The sequence below is a fragment of the Pelophylax lessonae genome (assembly GCF_965119305.1).
Source record: "Pelophylax lessonae genome assembly, chromosome: 5".
Taxonomy (NCBI): Eukaryota; Metazoa; Chordata; class Amphibia; order Anura; family Ranidae; genus Pelophylax; species Pelophylax lessonae.
The window spans coordinates 300,151,245-300,175,877 of NC_138772.1; the positions used below are offsets into that span (position 1 = coordinate 300,151,245).

Sequence of the window (24,633 nt, forward strand, 5' to 3'; positions counted from 1 at the left end):
GAGAGATAGGATTAAAGTTAGGAGGGGGAATAGGGGTCAAAGATTTGTGTTGGGAGGGGGGATTTTAGCAGGGAGGATTTTCACTGGAAGGAGGGAAAGTTTTTGTTAGGGGAGAACTTTGGCTTGCAAAGGAAATATATACGTAGGTGGTGAGCATGTAGAGTAGTGCTTGAGGAGTATTTTGCTGACACATAATGCTCATAAATCTGGGGAGGGGGCACAGTTTGACATCTTCACACAATCATTGTGTAGCACAGCAAAGTAGAATCAGAGCCAGAGAATGTAACATCTAGTATGGCTGTCCTGAGTACACAAACAATACTCCTATAAACTGTAAACAATGCTTTTAACAATAAGGTTATATACACTCATTATTAAGATTATATATACATGAATTACAAAAACATGGAAAACGACATTGCACTTTTTTTTAAAGGACTGTAGCATACGGTATAGACTACCATTGCTGACCACTTTAAAAAAGGCTACTTTTGATTTTAATTAAAATTAGTATGTGGTATGTTGGGTTGCAGGGAATTTGAAAACTTCTGCTTAAGAGCCCATTCAGACTAGCGCGACATGACTTTGGGGGGCGACCTGTGAAGTCGCGTGCACCGCTGTGCACCGCGACTTCGGCGCGACTTGCAGAGACTTCACATAATGGTAGTCTATGCAAGTCGCCTCCAGGTCGCCCCAAAGTAGTACAGGACCCTTTTTCTAAGTCGGAGCGACTTGTGTCGCTCCTATTAGAACGGTCCTGTGCTAATCAATGGACAGCGACATACCGCGACTTGTCAGGCTGACAAGTCGCCTGACAAGTCGCGCTAATGTGAATGGGCTCTTATTGTTCTCCTTAATTATCTAAAAAATTATTTTATCCAATAGATCAGCACAACAGCAGGCATTTTTGGAAGAAAAGAAAAACACAGGTATCCACACGAAATAAAGGGGAGGGGCTCAGAAGGGAGCTTGTCTTCTCACAATACAGATGTTCTGCTGTTATGGGGTGTGTTCCTTTCCTCCAATCAGCTCTCACACACTGTAACTGCAGTCTCTCCACCCCCTCCTCTGTGCTGCTGATAGACAAGGAAAGATTTTAACCTCTTCTTGAAGGGAAGATTTTCCCCCCTAATGACCAGGCCATTTTTTTGTGATTCGGCACTGCGTTACTTTCACAGACAATTGCATGGTCGTGCAACACTATACCAAAATAAAATTGATGTCCTTTTTTCCCCACAAATAGAGCTTTCTTTTGGTGGTGTTTGGTCACCTATGCGATTTTTATTTTTTGCAATTTTTGGAATTTTATAAAACAAAAAAGAGGGACAATTCTGAAAAAAAAAATGTTCACTTTCTGCTATTTAAAACATTCCAAAAAAAACCTAAAAATCTAATTTTTTCATCATCTTAGGCCAATTTTAAATGAAATGTAAAGGTAGTGCGCTCAACAAAGACCTATTACTAAAAATGAAATAGGATATAGAACCAATACAAATACATATATTAAAAAAAAAAAAAATATATATATATATATGTATATATATATATATATATATATATATATATATATATATATATATATATATATATATATATATATATATATATATATATATATATATATATATATATACAGTATATATATATACAGTGCAACAAAGTGACCAAGTGATGCAAAGTGACAAAGGTGACTTAATGATGGTATACACCTTCAATAAAACATCTGTTATATGAACAGTGCAAAATAGAATACTGAGCAAAAAGTATTTTAGTGCATAAACAGTATGACGGGGTTAATCTATTCCCCCATCATTTTGGATCACATGGTGTTGGTTTGCAGTTACAAGATTGCAAGATTAGAAGATAACACTATTTATATTTCACTTACTTTGCTGTGGGCACAGTCATATTGTTTATGTACTAAAAGACTTTTTGCTCAGTATTCTATTTTGCATTGTTCATATCACAGTTGTTTTATTGAAGGTGTATACCATCATTAAGTCACCTTTGTCACTTTGCATCACGTTGGTCACTTTATTGCACTGTATATATATATATATATATATATATATATATATATATATATATATATATATATTTATATATGTAAGCGTATTTTGAGTGGTTTGCGCAAAAGTTATCGCGTCTACAAACTAGGGGGAAGATTTAGGTCATTTTTATTTATTTATTTTTTATTAGTAATGGCGGCAATCAGCCATTTTTAGCGTGACTGCGACATTGCGCTGGACAGATCAGACACCTAGCTGACATTTTTGACACTTTTTTGGGGGGGGGGGACCAGTGACATTACTACAGTAATCAGTGCTAAAAATATGCACTGTTACTTTAATAATGACACTGGCAGGGAAGGGGTTAACCCAGCGGTGATCAAAAGGTTAAATGTGAGCCTAGGGGGTGTTTTATAACTGGGGGTGGGGGGGGGTGGGCTTCTGAGATCAACATAGGGACCTGTGTTTCTAAATAGGAGGAACACAGGAGCTTTGAATTGATTCTAAGAGAACAACGTTCTCTGTTCTTTCTGTATTTAGGTGTTTTTGTTCTTCTGTGTTTACAACAGCAAACCGCCATTCTGTCTTCATGGGGAGTGATCGTGGGTGCCCAGCGGCAATCATGGCCACCAGTCCTATGCATCGGCTTCCCCTATAGGTACGGCGATTTGCGGGAACCTGCTAACCTGCCCCTGTATATATGTGGTGGCTGGTCGGCAAGTGGTTAACACAATCTGCACTTTTGAAGGGGTGTAGAGAGGAGAATACTGCATATAAACAAGTAAAATCTATGTAGGAGGATTTGTTTCATCTCTGTGTATCATCTGAGGCTGTTCACTTCACTCGGTATATGTGAGGGTTTACAAGCACTTTGATGAGTAACTTCACTTTTGTTGAAAAAAAGAACAATCCCCCCTGGATGATCAATGTACATTGCAGGAGTTTTAGCAAACATTTCCTGCAGAGTTCTACTGATTTCTGCTCTGAAGAAAACGCTTTTTGCAGTTAGCAGAGCGAATCTGAATAGGAGTGACTTTTTTCATTATTATTTAGCTGGTGCATTTACAATGAGGAAAATGCAGTGTAAATGTCCCTTTAGAGGTGATTAACCCTTTGAAATTTTTGTTGCAGATGATGCCTAAAATGTGACTTGTATGACTAATGTTACACAAGCAGGAAATGGCATTTATGGGGGTGTTCCAAGCACCAATAGTTTATGGAATGCCTCCAAGTTGCCATATTGCATTGAATTTTATGGAAAATTCCAGAGTTGCAGATTGAAAAGTAAAGGTCATTTTTAAAGGTAATTTTATTTATATTAAATTACAATAGCACTTATGTTGCAATTTTATATGCTGTTATGCTATATATTTTTTTTTTGTATTTACATTTTTTTTGTATGAAAGTAAAATTACCCATTAACAACTTTAAGACCAGAAGGATTTGCCCCCTTAATGACAAGGCCACTTTTTTCAACTTGGCACTGCGTGACTTTAACTGACAATTGCGCGGTCGTGCGACGCTGTATCTAAACAAAATTGATGTCCTTTTTTTCACACAAATAGAGCTTTCTTTTGGTGGTATTTGATCACCTGTGCGATTTTTATTTTTTAGCGCTATACACAAAAAAAGAGCAACAATTCTGAAAAAAAATCTTTATTTTTCACATTCTGCTACTGTATATAACAATACCAAAAACAAAATGTAAAAATTAAAATGTTTTAACATATTATCCATATATACTCTTACACTACTCCTGGTCTTGGCCTAGTATTTTACCCCTATATTATTATTATTATTATGGCTAACCCTATTACCTAATAAACAAGCAAAAAGTTGGGGGAGCACACCCTGAACATGTATTTCTAAAGCTGGTAATTTTTATTACCCTATTACCTCTTTGATTGTGTTTTAATACAGCCCTACTTGACCCTAAATGGAAATTCACGTATTGTCTGTGGACCTTGCGCTCTGGCCTTGTGCGGAGCATTCGCCCCCTCAGTTCCCCCCATGGACGTACTCCTGGGTGGCCAACAGCCTCTTTAACAGTTCTTACCTCATTGTAAGTAAATTTTCTTACATTTTCCAACCTGTGGACTACCCCTAATTGGATGCTATATCAATTATGCCATATTTTCTAGAAACCTAAATGTGCCTGCTCCTGATGAAGTGAAATTCCTTTCACGAAACGCGTTGAGCCCAAGAGGCCACTCAACTGATTGCCAATTTTCAGCATGCATCCAATTACCTTTTATATTTACATCCTATGTCTGTTGATCTATTCTGTGAATGTTTTTATCATTTATTATGGTCTTATCATGGTATTTATTTGTATATTGTGTACATCCCCTTTTGATTCTATGTTTACCCATTATACCGATGTAAAGTGCTATAGAACATGTTAATAAACACGTGATGATTAATCATATGCTTCTTTATGCTTACCAGCAGTTGTATATGTACTACCACTATATCATTATGTGTATACTGGCCACACCTCATACAAAGTCCCACGTTTTTAGTTTTGAACACTATGTGTTCCCTATATCCTATGTTTAACATATTAGGCCAATTTGTTTTCTGCTACATATTTGTGGTGAAAAAAAATCACAAAAAGTGTATTTTGATTGGTTTGCGCATAAGTTATTGTGTCTACTAACTACAGGAAAGATTTATGTCATTTTTATTGTTTTTTTTTTTTTTTACTAGTAATGGCGGCAATTTGCGATTTTTTTTGTGGGACTGTGACATTTCAGTGGACAGATCGGACCCCTGACTGACATTTTTAACACTTTTGGGGGGACCAGTGACATTACTACAGTAATCAGTGCTAACAATATGCACTGTTACTGTAATAATGACACTGGCAGGGAAGGGGTTAACATTGTGGATGATCAAGGGGTTAAATGTGAGCCTGAGGGAGTGATTCTAACTGTGGGGGGGCATGGCTTGTAAAATGACCATAGAGACCTGTGTTCCTATATAGAAGGATCACAGGGGCTCTATGATCATTCCAGGAAGAAGAACGGTCAGCTGTGTTTACAACAACTAACTGTTCTTGTCTCTCAGCGGGGAATGATTGCGGGTGTCAGGTGGCAATCAGAGCCACCTGCCTGCCGCATCCATTTCCCTGCTGATGAGTGAGGGTGCGCTCGCCCCCTAGCCTCCTGCTCACGCGACCGCCATACAGTTACAGTACATCTGTGGCGGCTGGTCGAAAAGAGGTTAAGCATTAAGAACATAACAACTAGATATGGTTCACAATGTATTTCTGGAGCATATATTTTGTAGTTACAATTTTACAGTTACCCAATAATTCATTGGGGTTCAATAAGGTTATAAGGTTAAATGATTTCAGTTTTAAAAGAAAGCAAGCACACATCTTACAGACTTTGTTTTTTGTTTTTTTTCGAATGCTCTGCCAATACTTCGCTTGTGTAGAGGCTTGTAATCATATTCCACAATCCAACTTCATCCCATATGTACTCTGTTTCAGTTAGTTTTCAGGTTTTTATTGCATTTCTACCTGAATTTCGAGACTACTATGTGATGTACACAAAATTCATGACCTTTTGCTATCAACATGCAGTATGTAATTCCCTATGATCATTTAAGGATATTTTCAGCATTCTCTCACAGCTGTCAGGTACGTGCCACCTCTCAAGAGAACCATATTTTATTTTGCTTTTGCTAACATGCCTGGTACTGAGCTGTGATGCACTTAGTAATACATTTTCAAGTTGTTCCCACTGCTCTTATTCTTTATACAGAATTCTGAAATTTGCCAAGCTATCTAACACACACCAAAGCTTATAAAACTGAATTTCACTCAAGGATTAAACATTGTCTTTTTAAATCTTTGGAATACAAATGTATTTCTGAAGATATAAACAGATATATCTAGTTATGAAATAATAATAATAATAATAATAACAATAATAATGATTATAATAATAAGTAAATAAACATTTTGAAAGTCGGGAATTAGGCTAAGTTCACATTTATGCAGATAAGTGCATGCGCATAAATCGCATGGGTTCCTGCACCTGCATGCAGTCACACAAAAATCAGCTGCTTTAAAGAAAATGTGCAGGGGTGCCCCATGCACTAAAAGAACAACATGGAAGTGCACAGTGCCAAAACATTGTGCGGTTTCTGTGTGGCTGCATTTTAAAAAAGCTGCAGGGACCTTTTTCCTGCAGGGACCTTTTCATAGTAGGCCATTCAAATGAAAAGCAAAAGCAGCACAAAGAACCGCTCAGATGTGATCCTAGCTTAATAACCTCATGTAGCTCCAAAAATGAACCCAATGCACAAATTTGCTTCGCTATGTGCCCTCACCATCCTGGTTAGAAGTATGCATCTCAAATAATAATATAGGAATGTAACAAAAAGTATTGTTTTGTTGTCACGATTGACCGCTCGTTACAAGGATCTTCTTCTTCTCAGAGAGAATTTTTGTGAGTTGAGCCCCACACAAGTAATAGGTGAACATACAATATTTCTGTTAGTAGTCTTGTGTGCTAAGCCTATGTAGGTAAAAAAATAACACTTTAAAAAAAAAAAAATCTTAACAAAATGAAAAATGACTTCTAAAATTCTGAGATAGTAAATGTTATTTTAATTTCCAGAGAACTCTGAGGGCCAGAACATTCTATAATGCGCATTGAACATAGCCTCAATAATTGCACTCTTGTCCTTCCTCATACCATAATGTGCTTTTTACTGGCCACTAAATTTAATGGGCAACTCTAATAGCTCAGAAGAGAGACGTGGCGGCTAAAGTGTGTGTGTGTGTGTACGGGGGTGTTAAGGACAGCTTTTAGGAGCTTGCCATTCGCTACTGGGACCAATGGCCCCCTCATTGAGCTTTACTGTTGCTGTTTTCCAACTTTCAGTACCTGTACATTCCTGACTAGGGTTGAGCGAACACCTAGATGTCCGTGTTCGACGGGTTCGGCCGAACTTTAAAAAAAAGTCCGGGTCCGTGTCCCGGACTTTTACCGAACTTTTCCCGGACACCGAACCCCATTGAAGTCAATGGGGACCCGAACTTTAAGGCACTAAAATGGCTCTAAAACACCAAAGGAAAGGGCTAGAGTGCTGCAAATGGCAGCAAAACGTAATTAAGAGCATGGCAAGTGCTCTGCAAACAAATGTGGATAGGGAAATAACTTAAAACAACAAAAAAAAAACAGAAAAATAAAACAATGTTCTTCTTCATCTCTGAAGGACGAGGCCCATATGGAGTAGGAGGGAGGTTGAGGTGGTGGTGGATGTGGCGGTGACATAGGCGTGCGCACAGGGTGTGCTGGGTGTGCCTGGGCACACCCTAATCACCTAGGGCACATAGCATTGCCAGTGAGGAGATGGGAAAGATCTCCCTGGGACCTGCTCTGCTCTATTTCTCCTTGCCTACAGGTACATGGCCCCGATACATTACTCTACCTGCTGGCAAACACATGCATGTGTATTTCAACTTTGGGGTGCACACCTTAATGCAATAGGCTGCGCACACCTATGGGCGGTGTAGGTGGAAGCGGCGGTGGAGGAGGACCAGGGCCGGATTAACAGCATCATGGGCTTGGTGCTGAGGATTTTGAAGGGCCTTAAGGGCCGTGCCTTGCCATGCACCCAGAGGAGGAAGGGTGCAGCCATGCATGCCTAATTCAACATGGGATGCTGTCTCTGAAGCCCATAAACACATCCATGCATCGCCAACTGTCCCTCCTTGTCCGGCCTTCACGCTGTGTGGGGAGGTTCTGAGGGTGCTGCCTGGGGAAGCGAGCATAGAAGCCAGACTTCTGTGTTTACAAGTGACAGAAGAGCGGTAACAGTGAATATGGCCAACCCGGGGCCTATATAAAAGGTAGGGGCCTGGAGCTGCAGCTCCAATAGCCCCTACATTAATCTGGCCCTGAGGAGGAGGACGAGGTAGCCAACACTGCTTCTTTTCAAAAATTTTAAATGAGGGTACACCCCAAAAGAGTGAGAAAGAGCAAAAATGGAACAATGGGTGGGTAAGGTCGGTATCCATTGCTATTCTGCATAAGGTACGGAAAAGTCCCGTGGGATCCATGCCTGGTTCATTTTAATGAACGTGAGCTTGTCCACATTGTCTCTGGACAGGCGGCTGCGCTTGTCTGTTATAACGCCCCCAGCCGTGCTAAATACCCGTTCAGATAATACACTGGCTGCAGGGCACGCCAGCACCTCCAAGGCGTAAAGGGCAAGCTCAAGCCATGTGCCCAATTTGGAGACCCAGAAGTTGAAGGGGGCAGACCCGTCATTCACTACATGTAGGCGTGTGCACACATACTGCTCCACCATGTTGGTAAAATGCTGCCTCCTGCTAAGACGTTCCATCTGAGCTGCTGGTGCTGCTGTTTGTTGTGGCGTGCTGACAAAGCTTTTCCACATTTCGGCCATGCTAACCCTGCCTTCTGAGGTGCTGGCGGTGCCCTGGTTGCGTTGGCGACCTCCTCCTCCTCCTCCTCTGCCTTGTGCTTCCACTGTGGCCCCGCTGTCAGATGGGAATGCCAGCAGCATGGCGTCTACCAGCGTGCGCTTGTACTCGCGCATCTTGCGATCGCGCTCCAGTGAGTGAATTAAGGACGGTACGTTGTCCTTGTAACGGGGATCCAGCAGCGTGGCCACCCAGTAATCAGCACAAGTTAGAATGTAGGCAACTCGGCGGTCGTTGTGGAGACACTGCAGCATGTAATCGCTCATGTGTGCCAGGCTGCCCAGAGGCAACGAAAGGCTGTCCTCTGTGGGAGGTGTATCGTCCGTGTCCTCTGTATCCCCCCAGCCACGCACCAGTGATGGCCATGAGCTGGCCTGGGTGCCACCCTGCTGTGAACATGGTTCCATCTCCTCCTCCAGCTCCTCCTCCTCCTCATCCTCCTCATCCTCCAGAACTGTGCCCCTGCTGGACAATTGCGTCCCTGGCGTTTGCGTGTGCAGGAACCCACCCTCGGAGCCCCTTGCGAATGACTGCCCTGAAAGCCTTGGAAATGTTACCTCTTCATCCTCCTCCTCCTCCTCATCCTGTGCCACATCCTCTTCCATCATCGCCCGAATTGTTTTTTCAAGGAGGCATAGAAGTGGGATAGTTAAGCTGAGAACGGCGTCATTGCCACTGGCCATGTTGGTGGAGTACTCAAAACAGCGCAACAAGGCACACAGGTCTCGCATGGAGGCCCAGTTAAATTAAATAGCGGAATAGAAAATATGATCCAAAAAAAGTGTATGTATATCACACGTACACAACCACACTGGGCCCCAATTACTATTGTTTGTACCCCTAAAAGGCTAGATGAGGAGTAGGGGGAGTATGGAACAGGCAGCACCCTCAAACCTTCAGAAGTATGAGATGAACCCCAACAACTTGGAAAGGTGGATCTCTCTCACACGTACCGACACAGACTATCCCGCAATTCAATTGATCCTCAAAGGTTTTTATTGAATAGCGGAATAGGAAATATGATCAAAAAAAGTGTATGTATCTCGCACGTACACAACCACACTAGGCCCCAATTACTATTGTTTGTACCCCTAAAAGGCTAGATGAGGAGTAGGGGGGGTATGGAACAGGCAGCACCCTCAAACCTTCAGAAGTATGAGATGAACCCCAACAACTTGGAAAGGTGGATCTCTCTCACACGTACCGACACAGACTATCCCCCAATTTAACTGATCCCCAAAGGTTTTTGATTAAATAGCGGAATAGAAAATATGATCCAAAAAAAGTGTATGTATATCACACGTACACAACCACACTAGGCCCCAATTACTATTGTTTGTACCCCTAAAAGGCTAGATGAGGAGTAGGGGGGGTATGGAACAGGCAGCACCCTCAAACCTTCAGAAGTATGAGATGAACCCCAACAACTTGGAAAGGTGGATCTCTCTCACACGTACCGACACAGACTATCCCCCAATTTAACTGATCCCCAAAGGTTTTTGATTAAATAGCGGAATAGAAAATATGATCCCAAAAAAGTGTATGTATATCACACGTACACAACCACACTGGGCCCCAATTACTATTGTTTGTACCCCTAAAAGGCTAGATGAGGAGTAGGGGGAGTATGGAACAGGCAGCACCCTCAAACCTTCAGAAGTATGAGATGAACCCCAACAACTTGGAAAGGTGGATCTCTCTCACACGTACCAACACAGACTATCCCCCAATTTAACTGATCCCCAAAGGTTTTTGATTAAATAGCGGAATAGAAAATATGATCCAAAAAAAGTGTATGTATATCACACGTACACAACCACACTAGGCCCCAATTACTATTGTTTGTACCCCTAAAAGGCTAGGAGTAGGGGGAGTATGGAACAGGCAGCACCCTCAAACCTTCAGAAGTATGAGATGAACCCCAACAACTTGGAAAGGTGGATCTCTCTCACACGTACCGACACAGACTATCCCCCAATTTAACTGATCCCCAAAGGTTTTTGATTAAATAGCGGAATAGAAAATATGATCCCAAAAAAGTGTATGTATATCACACGTACACAACCACACTGGGCCCCAATTACTATTGTTTGTACCCCTAAAAGGCTAGATGAGGAGTAGGGGGAGTATGGAACAGGCAGCACCCTCAAACCTTCAGAAGTATGAGATGAACCCCAACAACTTGGAAAGGTGGATCTCTCTCACACGTACCAACACAGACTATCCCCCAATTTAACTGATCCCCAAAGGTTTTTGATTAAATAGCGGAATAGAAAATATGATCCAAAAAAAGTGTATGTATATCACACGTACACAACCACACTAGGCCCCAATTACTATTGTTTGTACCCCTAAAAGGCTAGGAGTAGGGGGAGTATGGAACAGGCAGCACCCTCAAACCTTCAGAAGTATGAGATGAACCCCAACAACTTGGAAAGGTGGATCTCTCTCACACGTACCAACACAGACTATCCCCCAATTTAACTGATCCCCAAAGGTTTTTGATTAAATAGCGGAATAGAAAATATGATCCCAAAAAAGTGTATGTATATCACACGTACACAACCACACTGGGCCCCAATTACTATTGTTTGTACCCCTAAAAGGCTAGATGAGGAGTAGGGGGAGTATGGAACAGGCAGCACCCTCAAACCTTCAGAAGTATGAGATGAACCCCAACAACTTGGAAAGGTGGATCTCTCTCACACGTACCAACACAGACTATCCCCCAATTTAACTGATCCCCAAAGGTTTTTGATTAAATAGCGGAATAGAAAATATGATCCAAAAAAAGTGTATGTATATCACACGTACACAACCACACTAGGCCCCAATTACTATTGTTTGTACCCCTAAAAGGCTAGATGAGGAGTAGGGGGAGTATGGAACAGGCAGCACCCTCAAACCTTCAGAAGTATGAGATGAACCCCAACAACTTGGAAAGGTGGATCTCTCTCACACGTACCGACACAGACTATCCCGCAATTCAATTGATCCTCAAAGGTTTTTATTGAATAGCGGAATAGGAAATATGATCAAAAAAAGTGTATGTATCTCGCACGTACACAACCACACTAGGCCCCAATTACTATTGTTTGTACCCCTAAAAGGCTAGGAGTAGGGGGAGTATGGAACAGGCAGCACCCTCAAACCTTCAGAAGTATGAGATGAACCCCAACAACTTGGAAAGGTGGATCTCTCTCACACGTACCAACACAGACTATCCCCCAATTTAACTGATCCCCAAAGGTTTTTGATTAAATAGCGGAATAGAAAATATGATCCCAAAAAAGTGTATGTATATCACACGTACACAACCACACTAGGCCCCAATTACTATTGTTTGTACCCCTAAAAGGCTAGGAGTAGGGGGGAGTATGGAACAGGCAGCACCCTCAAACCTTCAGAAGTATGAGATGAACCCCAACAACTTGGAAAGGTGGATCTCTCTCACACGTACCAACACAGACTATCCCCCAATTTAACTGATCCCCAAAGGTTTTTGATTAAATAGCGGAATAGAAAATATGATCCCAAAAAAGTGTATGTATATCACACGTACACAACCACACTAGGCCCCAATTACTATTGTTTGTACCCCTAAAAGGCTAGGAGTAGGGGGAGTATGGAACAGGCAGCACCCTCAAACCTTCAGAAGTATGAGATGAACCCCAACAACTTGGAAAGGTGGATCTCTCTCACACGTACCAACACAGACTATCCCCCAATTTAACTGATCCCCAAAGGTTTTTGATTAAATAGCGGAATAGAAAATATGATCCCAAAAAAGTGTATGTATATCACACGTACACAACCACACTAGGCCCCAATTACTATTGTTTGTACCCCTAAAAGGCTAGGAGTAGGGGGAGTATGGAACAGGCAGCACCCTCAAACCTTCAGAAGTATGAGATGAACCCCAACAACTTGGAAAGGTGGATCTCTCTCACACGTACCAACACAGACTATCCCCCAATTTAACTGATCCCCAAAGGTTTTTGATTAAATAGCGGAATAGAAAATATGATCCCAAAAAAGTGTATGTATATCACACGTACACAACCACACTAGGCCCCAATTACTATTGTTTGTACCCCTAAAAGGCTAGATGAGGAGTAGGGGGAGTATGGAACAGGCAGCACCCTCAAACCTTCAGAAGTATGAGATTGTGTTCACTGTACCCCACAAAGATTGAGTTCACTGCACCCCACAATGATTGTGTTCACTGCACCCCACAAAGATTGTGTTCACTGCACCTCACAAAGATTGTGTTCACTGTACCCCCCAAAGATTGTGTTCACTGCACCCCACAAAGATTCTGTTCACTGTACCCCACAAAGATTGTGTTCACTGCACCCCAAAAAGATTGTGTTCACTGCACCCCAAAAAGGATGTTGTTCACTGCACCCCAAAAAGGATGTTGTTCACTCCACCCCAAAAAGATTGTGTTCACTGCACCCCACAAAGATTGTGTTCACTGCACCCCAAAAAGATTGTGTTCACTGCACCCCAAAAATGATTTTGTTCACTGCACCCCAAAAAGGATGTTGTTCACTGCACCCCAAAAAGGATGTTGTTCACTCCACCCCAAAAAGATTGTGTTCACTGCACCCCAAAAAGATTGTGTTCACTGCACCCCACAAAGGATTTTGTTCACTGCACCCCAAAAAGATTGTGTTCACTGCACCCCAAAAAGGATGTTGTTCACTGCACCCCAAAAAGGATTTTGTTCACTGCACCCCAAAAAGATTGTGTTCACTGCACCCCACAAAGGATTTTGTTCACTGCACCCCACAAAGATTGTGTTCACTGCACACCAAAAAGGATTGTGTTCACTGCACCCCAAAAAGATTTTGTTCACTGCAGCCCAAAAAGATTGTGTTCACTGCAGCCCAAAAAGATTGTGTTCACTGCAGCCCAAAAAGATTGTGTTCACTGCAGCCCAAAAAGATTGTGTTCACTGCAGCTCACACACAGAAAAATGGATGTGGATCACTGACACCTGCCTATCTCCAATCCCACACCACACAGCAATATCGATTGTAGTTTGTAGAACACAGTTTCCCTAAAATTCAGCAGACTCTGTCCCTAACAGGATTGAGAAGAGATCGTAGATCAGGATTGAGTGCAGATTCACCCCACCCCCCACACAGCAATATCGATTGTAGTTTGTAGAAGACACTGACCCTATAATTCAGCAGACTCTATCCCTAAAATGCCTACAACTCGCCCTGCCTAAACACTCCGACCTGTCCCTCAATTCTATCCGGACACAAATGGTTTTTTCCTGCCTATCTTTCCCTAATCAGCAGCCAGCACGTTGATGTGTGCTCTGTCCCTGAATCTAAGCAGCATAATGACGCCGCTGCGGCTGCCTCGAACTTATAAAGACTTGGTCACATGCTTCAGACGGCCAATCACAGCTACTGAGACATTTGCAGGCATGGCTGGGATGGCTTAAGGCACACCAGTTAAACGATTGTTGATTGGCTGTTGAAAGCCCGCCATGAAAAGAGCGCCAAAGCATGCAAAACCCGGAAATAAAACGACCGAACACGGATTTTTACCCGAACATACAGTAAAGTGTCCGTGTCCGTGTTCGGGTACAAAAAATCCAATTATTCGGTACGAACACGAATAATACAGTCCGTGTTCGCTCAACACTATTCCTGACCACTGTGACACCCTGTCACCTTCTTTGATGTTTTCCTGTCTGGCTGGCCTCCTCCCCTCCACAGCCCCCCTGAGAAGAACTACATGGACTGTTTGGGGATCTCTTTCTGTTTTCCTTCATCTTCATCTCCAATGTGGAGTCCTATGGGAACAATTAATCTTATTGAATGTTTACCCTGGTTTGGAATTTCACTAGGACTATTATACACAATGGTAAGTTTTGGTTTCCCGCCCCCTTCCCTTATTTTTGTCCCCCTCCCCTCATCCCCCCACTTCCTTTCTTATCCTTCCTTTCTGCTCTGAGGCCTAACAACTCTGTCTCTAATTTCAGGCATTCATATATGCATCTCCTGAGGAAGCGAGCATTGTCTAGCGAAACGCGTAGAGAAATTTATCATGTATACATTTACACCTTGGATTGTCAGTCATACTTTGATTAATTTAACTATGGAAACCCATGCATATATCTATGTACCCATGTCTATCAGAATTATTTAAATTTTATGTACCAAAGTTGAAAAAATGTAATACATTTTGTACATTTTATACCTTGTGGTTTGTGTCTTACAAAGTCCCTTGGGCATTCTTCTTTTTTGTATTCATACATATCAGGACTAAGACACTTTCTTGCCCCTCATATGCCAGCTCTCCATAGGTGTTAAGAACATGTTCATCCTAGCTCTGATAAAACTGTTCAGAAGAAGATATAATAAAGCACATGCATGCTTTCAAAACTCATAGAATTTGCCAGGGAGGGCAATTTCCACAATTGAAAAAAAAATATATCCAAATAAACATAAAAAAGTCAGCCCATAAAAGTAAAAAAATGCTGCATGCAATAGGCATGGATATACATTACACCCATGAAGAAATACATAATAAGAAATTAAACGCTCAACACTATACATAAAAATACAATTTGCCTGTGCAAATCATATAAGTGTCAGTATAAAAATGTGACTGGAATATGGTACATTAAATCACATGTGAAGAAAAACAGTCCAGTAATAAAGTGATCCAGGAAGAGCTTTATCTGAACCTTCCCCATAAATATTGTCCACAGTGTCGTGCCTTTACCATATAATAGAAATGTTCACTCACCAAACCATTTTGGCGTCTATAAATAGAATAGCCAAACACACACAATACTGATGTATTCCTCCTTCCAGGGATGTACTTCTTCATTCCTTAATCTCCAGTATAGACTGTGGTGTTGTTTTTCTCTCCAATGATGTGTCTCATAATTTCATCCAAAAATATGTATGATACTCACATCCAAACCAAACACCAGCATCAAAGAATAATTCTCTGAGTGACGTTATCTGCCAGAGGTCCTGCAACCACTCTATGCTTACTGGAGAGAGAAACAACACCACAGTCTGTACTGAAGATTAAAGAAATGTATTAGTACATCTCTGGAAAGGGGAATACATCAGTATTAAGTGCGTTTGGCTGTTCTATTTATAGACAGCAGTATGGTTCGGTGAGTGTGCATTTCTACTATATGGTGAAGGCACCGCACTGTGGACAATTTTTATGGTGAAGGTTTGGATAAAACTCTTCCCAAATCGCTATATTACTGGACTCACATGTGATTTGATGTACCATATTATAGTCACATCTTTATACAGACTTACTTTATATGATTTTCACTGGTGAATTCTATTTGTATAAATAGTATTAAGAGCTTCCATTCTCATTATTTATGAAAAATATGAACTAAGACATGGACAGAGGCCTAACTCTTCCCACTCTACTATAAATAGTGCCTTGATTGCAAAATTACAGACATTATCAGAAGTATCAACACAATCATGACAGCGACAGCTGCCACTAAATTTGTAGATGCACTCAATGTGGAGATTTACTAAAAATGGAACCTACAAAATCTGGAGCAGCTCTGCATAGAAACCAATCAGCTTCCAGGTTTTATTGCCAAAGCTTAAAGTAGAAGTCTACCCTAACATTAAAATCCCTGCCTCTTTAGACCTCCACAATCTGACACTAACCTATCTAGCCCTGTAAAGAAAAAATCAGTATGCATACTTTTTTGAAGCTGATCCAACCCGATCCCATGCTGAGCTGTCAGCCGCGGCTTCAGTGTTGAGGCGGGTGCAGAAGACACATCCGAAAACGAAAGCCCTATAGTAAGTCTATGGGTGACTCCACTTCCCATTCATTTCACAGCCGTTATCGCTGTGTCTTCTGTAGAGCTTCCACTACTGGAGACAGGATCGGATCGGCGTTGAAAAAGGTAGGTATACTAATTTCTTCTTTACAGGGCTAGATAGGTTAGTGTTAGATCATGGAGGTCTATAGATGCAGGGATTTAAGTTTTAGGGTGGACTAACACTTTATCTGAACAAGCTAAAGTTAGAAACTGATTGGCTACCATGCACAGCTGTACCAGATTGTGAGTGCTCCAGTTTTGGTAAATCTCCCCCAAGTTATACCAAGGAAAAAATACTTTTCTTAACCACTTAAGCCCCGGAGGATTTGGCTGCTCAAAGACCATGCCCTATTTTGCGATTCGGCACTGCAGGACTTTAAAGGACAATTGCGCAATCGTGCTATGCTGTACCCAAATGAAATTGACGTACTTTTTTTCCCCACAAATAGAGCTTTCTTTTGGTGGTATTTGATCACCTGTGCGATTTTTATTTCTTGCGGTATAAACAAAAAAAGAGCGACAATTTTGAAAAAATAACAATATTTTTCACATTTGTTTATATGAAATTCTCAAAAAAAAGAAAAATCTAAAAATCTAATTTTTTCAACATTTTAGGCCAATTTGTTTTTTGCTACATATTTTTGGTAAAAAAAATCACAATAAGCCTATTTTTATTGGTTTGCGCAAAAGTTATTGCATTTACTAGCTACGGGAAAGATTTTTGTCATTTTTATTGTTTTTTTTTTAACTAGTAATGGCGGCGATCTGCAATTTTTTTGCGGGATTGCGACATTGCGGTGGACAGGATCGTGGACGAGCAACATACCCCTACGTTACTTTGTCCAGGAGAGACTGACTGCCGCAGTAAATAGTCGCACGGCAAGTGGTTAACAGTTGTGGCAAAAAAAAAAAAACACAAATGTTTAAAAAATAGATAAAATGTGAGCTTTTATAATACTCAACAACCTTTTAAAGCTTAACGCACCCTTAAAAACCATGAAAAACCACCTTAGTTTTGCTTTTCCTATTAACTCCAATGTATTTGCCAACATTTAGGCAAGGACTCTCACTGTTGGATTTCTCTACTCACTTCCAGTGACCATGTTGAAAATAAGGGGACATTTCCCCACTGGACACACAGACAGCAATGACAATCTAGCATTCCTCTAACCCTTTACTACGATGTCCAAAAATAAAAAAAACAAATGGCTAAAACTTTACTTTAGGGCCCCCTTACACTTCCCTTTTGGTGTGTTAGATTAATAAATGCATATTCATGCCCATATACTGCAATGTACCAGAACAAACAAAAAAACTGCAGGAAGGGAGAGAGACGAGGGCGCTCCAGTGGGGTTGGATGGCCGGTCTTGAGGAGTGGTGGGGAGACAGCACTTCAGGCAGCACTTATGAGAGTAGAAGCCACTCGTAAGTTCTTAGAAAGGGAATCTAGATGTTGTGCTGTGATGACCAGGATTAATTTGACCGGAACTGCAGCCAGAATGCTTCAAAGTGGAGATGCAGGAGGAGAGAAAGATGAGGGTGCTCTCGTGGGGGTGGATGGCCGTAGCTGAGTAGCGGTGGGGGGACGGCACTTCAGGCAGCACTTATGAGAGGTGAAGCAACTCGTAAGTCCTTGGAAAAGGAATCCAGATGTTGTGCTGTGATGACTGAGATTATTTCGACTGGAGCTGCAGCCAGAATGCTTCAAAGTGGAGATGCAGGAAGAGAGAAAGATGAGGGCGCTCCGGTGGGGGTGGATGGCCAGTGCTGAGTAGCGGTGGGGGGACAGCACTTCAAGCAGCACTTATGAGAGGAGAAGCAACTCTAAAAGATCATGAGAAAGAGAGAAAGGCACCTCAAAGTGCAATAATGAAAGGTTTATTCTAGCGCACAAGGGGTTAAAAACACTTAGAGGATCATGGTTAAAAGAAGGCATATTATAGAAAAGTCCTCATACAAGTTGCTTGTCTCTCGCCCTGTCTGCAGGGGAGAGTGGAGAGAGCTGCCAACAGCTGTCAGATTCCCAGAAGACATGCAGTAGCAAGGAGGCGATGAGGCGGCCCGGGTTCCGGAAACACGCTGGAACACACGCAGCCAATGTGGCATCAGATTAGGGCAGTGGGCAGTAACGCGTTTCGGAGCATGCGAGGCTCCTCCAATAGACCTACGCCCATATTCATTAGGTGAGCTTATAAGGGGAGAGTGGGAGGAGAAAGGGGAGGAGTAAACAACCCAAGTTTTTAACCCTCTGTGCTCTTTAGTAAACCTTTTATTATTGCACTTTGAGGTGCCTTTCTCTCTTTCTCATGATCTTTTAGATTTGCTTCTCCTCTCATAAGTGCTGCCTGAAGTGCTGTCCCCCCACCGATACTCAGGACCGGCCATCCACCCCCACCGGAGTGCCCTCATCTCTCTCTCTCTTCCTGCAAATGAAAAAACTGCCCCTACGCTTTTTTCTGACTCAGCACACCCCAGCAAATGGTAGTGCGATACTGAGCATAGCAGTATGCTGAAACACAGATGCATTGCCTTAGTGTGTTGGGGTGTTATTGAAAATGAATGGCAAAGCAGAGTACGAACATGGGTAATGTGTGTTGCCATGCCTCACAGTAAGGCATGCATTAGCACAATGCATGGGTGGGAAGAGGCCCTTGGGCTGCAGTAAGTGATGCCGATTTTTTACTATGTTTGTACGTTCTATCTGTGGATTTTCACTCGCTGCTTTTATATTTCCTTTTTCTTGTTGCTGCACATGTTCATTTTCATTGTCCTGACAAATCTGGCTAAATGATTTTGAAATGCGAGAAAATTGTGAACTGTATTGTCGTTTCTTTTTCCTGAATCACTAAAAAAACCCTTATTAATCTGATAATTATTCACTAGCTTGATATGTCATGACATATTTTTAAGACATACTTTTATTTAACCTAATGCATAACCCGTATCTGTTGCTGAGAAAATATTCTGATAAGATTTGTTCTTTCTGTCCAGCTAAACTTGTGAAACATAAATAACTTGTTTGTTCTTAACTACTTAAACTGTCTGGTGGCACCCGCTGATCGTCCGGAAAATACACAGGACAGGGCTCTGCCTATGTAAACAGGGCATAGCTGTCCTGTCAGAGGGGAAGTAATAGATTTATCCCCCCCCCCAATTTATTTTATTTATTACATCCCCTAGTTAAAGCAGGCACACATTTAACCCTTTGATCACCCTAGATGTTTAACCCCTTCCCAGCAAGTGTCATTAGTACAGTGCATACTTTTAGCACTGATCACTGTATAAGGGCCACTGGTCCTCAAAAAGTGTCAAAAGTGTAATTTAGTGTCAGAATGTCCACCCCAAAATTGCAGTCCCGCATTAAGTTTCTGATCAGCGCTATTGCTAGTAAAAAAAGGGAAAATAAATAAAAATATCCCATAGTTTGAAAACACTATAACATTTGCGCAAACCAATCAATATACGCTTGCCCAAAAAATATAGTAATACATATAAATATAAATAATACATATTGGCCTAAATTTATGAAGAAACTTTTTTTTTTCTTGGATATGTTTTATAGCAGAAAGTAAACTTTTTTTTTCAAAATTGTCTGTATTTTTTTTTTGTTGAACCGGTTCCAGACCGCTCACCACATATATACTGCGGCAGGCTGGCCCTCCTGCACGGACCAACGTAGGGCACGCACCGGCAGCTAGGGGGCGAGCACGCTCCGCCGGTGGTGCGCTCCTGCCCCCACTCGGCACCGGGGACTCCAATGCATGGGGCAGGCAGCTCCGATTGCCACCTGACACCCGCGATTGCTCCCCGCTGAGAGAGAAAAACGGTCAGCTGCTGTAAACACAGCTGACCGTTCTTCTCCCTGGAATGATCATAGAGCCCCTGTGATCCTTCTATACAGGAACACAGGTCTTTGTGATCATTTCACAAGCCATTCCCCCCCCCCCAGTTATAATCACTCCCCTAGGCTCACATTTAACCCATTGATGACCTACAGTGTTAACCCCTTCCCTGCCAGTGTTATTATTACAGTAACAGTGCATATTTTTACCACTGATTACTGTAGTAATGTCACCGGTCCCCCCAAAAGTGTAAAAAATGTAAGTTAGGGGTCCGATCTGTCTGCTGCAATGTCACAGTCCCACTAAAAATCCCAGATCGCTGCAGTTAGTAAAAAAAACAATACAAATGACATAAATCTTTACCATAATTAGTGATAATTTTTGCGCAAACCAATCAAAATATGCTTATTTATGATTTTTTTCCCAAAAATATGTAGCAGAAAACAAATTGACCTACAATGTTAAAACATTTTGATTTTAAATTTTTTTTTTGGGAATGTTATATAGCAGAAAGTGAAAAATATTGTTTTTTTCAGAATTGTCTCTCTTTTTTTGTTTATAGCGCAAAAAATAAAAATCCCACAGCTGATCAAATACAACCAAAAGAAAGCTATATTTGTGGGAAAAAAGGGACATCCATTTTATTTGGCTACAGTGTCACACGACTGCGCAACAATCCGTTAAAATAATGCAGTGCCGAATCGCAAAATATGGCCCGGTCATTAAGGGGGAAATCTTCCGGTCCAGAAGTGGTTAAAACTTCAAAAAATAATAAATGCAGAGATGATCAAATACCACCAAAAGAAAGCTCAATTTGTAGGAAAAAAAAGACATCGATTTTTTTTGGGGTACAGCATTGCACGGCTGCATAATTGCCAGTTAAATAACGCAGTGCCATATCCATAAAAAAATTAAAAACGTCATGGTAAATCTTCTGGAGGTCAAGTGGTTAAAAAACTTAGTCCCCCACCAAATTTAGAAGAAACTACTTCAAATTATTGTAGGGATATTGTAGGGATGGAGCAGCTGTTGGGAGCAGTGCCCCTACTGCCATGGGAAGGACCATCATTTTCCTATAGGCTGCCCATGTACTGTGTCTACTCCATACTGTCACAGCTGCTGAACTCATTGTAGTCAACAAGAAGGATTACACACTGCGTGTGTGCAACCCAACAGAACGTTTTTTTTTTTTACTATATAAAGGAAAAAAGACTTAACTAAAAAACAATTTCACTTTCTTTCTTTTATAATACATATCAAATAGAAATGTCAGGACAGTTTAAAAATCCCCAAAATGAACTTTTTGGAAAGCAGACAACTTACGGTGTTCTTTTTTTTTTTGCCAAAATTTTTTGTATATGCCCAAAGTCACACCCCAAAGCTTTTTTTTCCCCTTTTTTTTATTTTTGGTGGGCGGATGTGGGGGTGGGAAGGACTGCTCTTTTGCTCCTACTTAAACCCCAACTTTTTCCATGTTGGGGATTCACTCTTGGATAGCATATGGTAATTAGGTAAAGGTCAGACATCGCAGTTTTCCGAGTTGTGGCTGTACTGGCTTGCTGATGCTTATCTTGGCCATCCCTTGAGCCTGGTGGTTTGTTGGAGATTTTCTATAATTTTCCTGCTTATGGGAACATCTGGTAGGGTACATCTCCCCCCTACTTGGAGCCAGTTTATTGCTTTGGGGATTAATCCCTGTATAAGGGGAGGCCCTCTCCCCTCCCTTTCTTTTTCAATACAGTGGGTGCTAAGGCGATGTCACCTGTCACCATGTCTTACAGTCTGTTGTTTGTCTGTTTTTGTGGATATTGTGATACATTGTAAATCTGTCTAACATGTACATAATGGCTGGATCCTGAAGAAGCCATTACAGCGAAACGCGTTGATCCATCAGCAGATTATATCTTTTTTGTTCAGGCTTTTGGACCTGTTATGCAGATGTATCATCGATCCACACTGTATCTGTTTTAATGAACTGGTTGTATAAATAAAAATGTTTACAAATGTTATATTGTATGCAGATATATATTTTTAATATTCATTAGGCACATTTAAATCCCCACCATCCAGGTTTGGTAAATACATTTCCCTGTTCCTCCCATTTTCCTTTTCCTATGTGTTTTCCACGACCACACCTGGATTTTACTTTTCTTCCCATTTACTATTTGGGGGCGGTGCCCGATTTGTTTTCAGCCTACCCCTCTCCATACAATTTCCACCAACTTTACACTTTCTGGATCAAAGTTGCATCAAAAGTTGCATCAAAGTGGTGCAGGTACCTTTTTCAAAGTCGCTGATTTTCAAAGTCACATAGATTGGAAAGGGGGCCATTGAAATCCATGGGCTGTGACTTTTTATGCAACTTTGTGTGTCCAAAGTCGAATGACAAGTCACACCAGTGGAAACAGAGCTTTAGTCTACATTTCCACTATTGCGACCTCAAAGTCGCACAATTTAGAATGTGACTTTGATGTGACTTTGATCCAACTTTACACTCTTTAGATCAAAAGTCGCATCAAAAGTTGAATCAAAGTAGTACAGGTACCTTTTCAAAGTCACTGATTTTCAATGTCACATATATAGGAACGGGTGCCATTAAAATCAATGGGCTGTGACTTTCCATGAAACTTTGGGTGACCAAAGTCGCATGATAAGTCACACTAGTGGAAATGGATCTTTAGTCTTCATTTCCACTATTGCGACCCCAAAGTCGTGCGATTTAGAGTGTGACTTTAAACCAACTTTACACTCTCTGGATCAAAGTTGCATCAAAGTAGTGCAGGTACTTTTTTAAAGTCGCTGATTTTCTAAGTCACATATATAAGAACGGGTGCCATTAAAATCAATGGGCTGTGACTTTTCATGCAACTTTGTGTGTCCAAAGTCGAATAACAAGTCACATTAGTGGAAACTGAGCTTTAGTCTACATTTCTACTAGTGCGACCCCAAAGTCGCGCTCTTTAGAGTGTGACTTTGATGCAAATTTGATCCTACTTTACACTCTCTGGATCAAAGTTGCATCAAAAGTTGCATCAAAATAGTGCAGGTAACTTTTCAAAGTCACTGATTTTCAAAGTCGCATAGATGGGAACAGGTGCCATTGAAATCAATGGGCTGTGACTTGTCATTTGTGTGTCCAAAGTCGCATGACAAGTCACACTAGTGGAAACGGATCTTTAGTCTACGCATTCACTATTGCGACCCCAAAGTCGTACGGTTTAGATTGCGACTTTGGTCCAACTTTACACTCTCTCGATCAAAGTTACATCAAAATTTGCATCAAAGTAGTGCAGGTACCTCTTCAAAGTCACTGATTTTCAAAGTTGCATGGATGGGAACAGGTGCCATTGAAATCAATGGGCTGGGACTTGTCATGCACCTTTGTGTGTCCAAAGTCGAATGACAAGTCGCACTAGTGGAAACAGATTTAGTGTGGTTGCCTGTAGTATGATCATTGCAGACTGACCCCAGAGCACATCCAGCTACACTGAGAGTTCCCCTCCACCCCCTCCCCCCTGTGTCCAGCTTCCTACTCCTATGGTAGTCTTCATTCAAAGTCCAGCATAGCTATACTGTAAATATGCCCCCCCCCCCAGCACAGCTATACTGCATATGTGCCCCCCCCCGTGTCCTGTGTGAATTATTTCTTCATTTTCTCATGAATTAGGATGTACAATTCATCCTTACTGATGAGAGAACACCAGGCGGGAACCTATGATCAGCTCCTCCCATTCTGTATACGTCCACTGACTACACAGGAGCAGTGTCCCTCCCTGGAAGTGATGTCACTAGCTTTCAGTAACCACACCCACTTGCTGCTCTTGGACTCAGCAGGAAGAGGAATTGAAGTCATGGGATAGCACTGCATACTGCAAAATAAAGGTAGAAATAATGGGATTTTTTCATTTTGACACATAAGGCTGAACTCCGCTCACATTAATGATTGCAGGGGAGAATTTAAGGTATTAGGCTGGACTTCCGCTTTAAAGGGTGCACTGGCTGCCTGAGGATGATTTCTGCAGGAGCATTTTTAGACAACGGTTAAAGGAAAGTGAGAAATACAAGGGTCCTCATTTCCTTACCTCAATCTGAAAATGCTAGTTGCCTGGCTGTCTCTGGCTTCTATATTTTGAGACACTTTGAAATACTAACTAAAAATAAATCATGACATGATCACAAACATTTCTTAAAATACCTTTGAAAGGCCAGTTTCTTAGACAGAACTGAAGCCATTTCATCACAATTACAAGAAGTTACCTAACATTATTTTTTCTTAATAGACTTGACTAATGAAGCACTTCAGTCTTTGTGTGCATTTAATGCCCCGTTTCCACTGAGCTTTCTGGTACGGTTTGGTACGGTACGCTATTTATGCCGTTTCCATTGTGAATGGTACCCTAATTCCGAACCGTACCGTACCACTTTTTTGGGACCCTTTCGTTGGGGTACCAAGCACATTAGTACCGTACCAAC

The 24,633-nt window shown here is 41.5% G+C and overlaps 1 protein-coding gene across 1 annotated transcript in view; it reads right to left on the reverse strand.

Annotated features, from left to right (window-relative positions):
• The window catches only part of LOC309556022 (cadherin-10-like), a 385,953-nt gene that overhangs the window by 219,701 nt on the left and 141,619 nt on the right, over positions 1–24,633 (reverse strand). The window lies entirely within an intron of this gene.